This window comes from Papaver somniferum, chromosome 8 (assembly GCF_003573695.1).
Source record: "Papaver somniferum cultivar HN1 chromosome 8, ASM357369v1, whole genome shotgun sequence".
NCBI classification, from domain to species: Eukaryota; Viridiplantae; Streptophyta; class Magnoliopsida; order Ranunculales; family Papaveraceae; genus Papaver; species Papaver somniferum.
Window position 1 is genome coordinate 105,158,991 of NC_039365.1, and position 3,937 is coordinate 105,162,927.

The 3,937-nt window shown below is 34.6% G+C and overlaps 1 long non-coding RNA gene across 1 annotated transcript; it reads right to left on the minus strand.

The window, feature by feature from the left end:
- Positions 1-294: 294 nt before the first annotated feature.
- Positions 295-1,915, minus strand: LOC113302901. The gene is made up of 5 exons (XR_003337179.1): positions 1,664-1,915; positions 1,460-1,556; positions 1,292-1,359; positions 909-950; positions 295-410 (listed from the first exon to the last, which is right to left on the minus strand). It is a non-coding gene; the product is annotated as an uncharacterized LOC113302901 (long non-coding RNA).
- Positions 1,916-3,937: the final 2,022 nt, after the last annotated feature.

Below are 3,937 nucleotides of genomic sequence, written 5' to 3' on the forward strand. Positions count from 1 at the left end.
CGGGAATGAAGAGAAGAAATTATGAGCAGCAATGCCCCCATACGACTTTGAAAAACATGAAGCATTGCCTTCAGCTGCTGACAAGCACTCGACTGTGAGGTATATGTGTTAACTCTCAGGACTTTTTGCAAGTCTGAAGCTGATTCGATTGAAAGCCCTGCACTGCCTACAAAATGAAACATTTCAACCTCGTTTAGATAACTATCACATTAACTCTCGATCCATCAAGCTTATCAATTGCTACATAAAATAAAGTCAAATAACAAGCTAGAGATAGAGATTTAACCCCCTCCTTTTAGATATCTTCAGCATCCTCTGGCCAGTGGGTTGAAATATTTAAAGTAATAATAACAGCTCTTTTCTTGCTCCCACATATAAATAATCTGTCCCCCATAGTCCGAATCAAGGCCCTGTAAAAAGCACAACAGGGGATTTCAACATGTTATGAGCTAGAAATACAAGGGATATAAGCACGAATCCTACCAGCTCGGATTAAGCTCGATTTGAACCAACTATAAAATATAAAAGCCACTGATTCAAATTGCCGAAGTGAGCTACTGACTGGGTTCACCGAGGAAAAAGGCTGTTAAATTTGCAAATTCGCTAAAACAGCAAAGGTGGCTTATATTTTTATGCAGCCATTTGTTTGAAAGATTTAGTTTTCGGGTTCAAACATTTGCATTTGATATTTCTAAGAAAATTTAACCTAATGGTAATTCGAGTAATCTAAGATATATTATCCACTATTAATTTTATATATCAAGATTACAATAAATATATGGACTAACTAATCACCTTGCCTTCCCATCTTCAGTTAGAGAAAGCAAAATTACACAGTGTAACAGATTCACTTTGAGAACATACACTGGGAGCGAAAACCTGGGTTGCCAAGTTGACTGTATTTTTACCTAATTCATTTGAAGAAACAATAGGTGCTTGAGAACAAACGCCTGCAGTGCCAAACCCAAAAATATTGTGAGACGATATTCTCCACATATAACAAAATACGATGAAAAAATCTTATAATTAACTTCATATTTTTCGCCTAAGTCTATAATGATATAAGCGTTCCAGTCACTGCATAAAGCATAAGTAAGAAATACAAATGAGATAAGCTTCATCTTTGACTAGAAGATGAGCAACCAATAATTCAAAAGCTTTTGAGCATTTCTTCTGCTGACCTTTCAACTAGGAAAAATGTAGAATACTGTGTTAGCTCCAGCACTTCTTGCAATTGAAGTGATTACTACAGCTAGAACTTCCACATGTTCAAACAAAATTATTGACATACCCTTTGTAAATCCGCCGGCTCTCTAGGAAAAACAAGAGATCTCAACCCTTCAACCAATACTCACAACCCTTCAATCAAAACAAATAAACAAAACCCAGATTTAGTAACATAATATGATTAAAAACTCTACTTTCAGATTCAAATATATCACAAAAAATAAATCAAAACCTTGAGTTAGATCTGATGATGATTTCATTTCTCATAGGATGATAGGAGTAACCATCTTCAGCAAGCTCTCTAGCGAAGAATACTCCTCAGCATCAAACTGTAAATCAAAATCGAAACAATTTATTTCAGCCTAAAAAAATCACCAAAAAATCAAGAAATATCAGAAATTAATGATACAGAAATAAGGATTGTAGTAGAATTTACCTTCTGTTTCTCACGAATAAACCAAATACATCATTCAACAACACCTAAAAATCGAAACCAAATCAAGAACAAAACCCTAATTTAGATGGAACCCTAAAATCTGATTTAACAGATTATGAAACCCAACTGATGATGACTTACACAGATGGAAACTTAAATCAAAACCCTAAACTCGATGAACAGACGATTGAAGATCAATTCTTCAAACATCAGATGATTAATCTGCAGTTGAGAGGGAAGAAAATGGAGGCGCGGTAGGAGAAAAGAAATGAAAGTGAAAATGAAAATTCGAGAGAAGAGAAAAGATTATCTAGGTTAGGGGAGGGGATGAAATATCCTGTAGTTCAACGATTCTTGGGTTGAAAAAGAATAGCAAGCATGTGAATGGCACACACACAAACTGCTAGTGTTACGACCCAAGTGTGACCAAGCGTGTGATTGGCACCCATATAAAACACTTCGTAACGGCTTGGCCCTGTTACGATTATTTTTTAACGGCCATTTGTAACGGGAAATTTTTGTAACGGCTCCAAAGTCGTTACGAATTCCTGTTACTAATCTGGGAATTTGGTGTAGTGGACGTTGACTTGTGATCGATCATTGTTAACAGACTCTGTTCGGTGTGTGATCGATCATAAGTTGGAATCAAGTTTGTTATTTTGCATGTACATGAGAATATTGAAGAATTGAAGACAAGAAGATTTTTCTTATTGGTTTCGTATCTTTGTGATTTGCTTCATGCAAAAACTTGATCGGCTTGGATCCGACTAAATCTAGTTTATTTTTTGATAGACTTTTTATAACTAGTCGTATTATATCGACAAGCTATCATTTGGTGGTACTATTCAGTATCCAAATCTGGTAGTTCTGTTTGACTTGATCTGGTTAGCTTGTTAATCTAGATTTTGGAAGATCTAAACCCGACAAAGGAGTTTATTGATTTGAACAAAAAAGCCTTTGTCACGCTCAACAATATATCTCTGATTAATTTCCTAAGATATGAGAGTGGTTAACGAACAGATTGGTCTTTTACCGTTTGGAAGATAATCGAAAGGATTGAGTGCTTAAAGTCTTCAGAGAGGCTGAAGCAACTTAAGATAGTGGACTCTATCTTAGAATTCACGTGTGTTTGCCAAATTGGTTGTAGGTGAAGGAATACTAAGGAAACTAGGTAAGTACGGATAGTTCACTTGGTATCAACTATACGAAGTTGGTAGTGGTATTTGTATAGGGGTTTAATTCTGAGAGTATTCAAAACTGGACTAGGTCCCGGGATTTTTCTGTATTTTCGGTTTCCTCGTTAACTTGTTGTGTATTTACTTTTACTTTCACTTTCCGCAATTATAATTATTATTTTAGTTATAATTAAAAGTAAATACATTGTGCGTTAATCCTAAAAACTTGGGTTGATACCTATAGTTAGGTTCGGTTTCGAAATAGTAACTATGCCAAGTGTATACTTTGTGGTTGTTATCTTTTTAAAGGTCTCTGTCTATATTAGGTCACGCAAGATATCGGACTTCAGGCAAGATGGATAGAAATCACGAAGTTCTCTTCGTCTCAGACTTTGTGATTCCTTAAGATAAATATATGAAAACTTATCTTAATTGATCTTTGGAAGATTGTTCTTGAGAGGTGGTTAAGAATATAGGCTGCTCTTCGGGATTCGTAAGTTCCGGATTTGTGAAGTTTACTAGCTTTGTCTATTGCAAACAGATTCCTTCACCTTGAGCTTTGATCTAAACAGAAAACACAGACGTGGAGCGACAAATGAGTCATATCTGTCTTAATAATTAGGTATTTTCAAATACATGATTAAATCGTCTCACAGAATTTTTCATAGTTGTTAATGGGTACCAACTTACCGAAAAAATACTGAAATTCATATAAGACAAACTAAAAAATCCAATCCAAAAAATTCTGATACCCTTCCAAATAATCGGACACCCCATTACTAATATTGGGATTTTTATCGAGTTTTCTTCTCACAATTACCTTATATGATTCTATTTTATAGCCAATAAGATTCTTACTTGTGAGTCTGTGTGACTCATGGTGCAAACGATGCTTCTCAAGAATTCTCAATCACCAAATTGGCTTCCAAAATAAAATTAATAATTATGTATATATAAATCAAAAAATACAATAATAAAAAAGTTGAATTGTATCTAAATACAAAAAAATACTGCTATTAGAGAAATTGAAAATATGGGATTAAATCTGTGTCCTCTTAAACCGAAGGATTTATTAGGAGAAGTTTCAGACTGTAGGAAA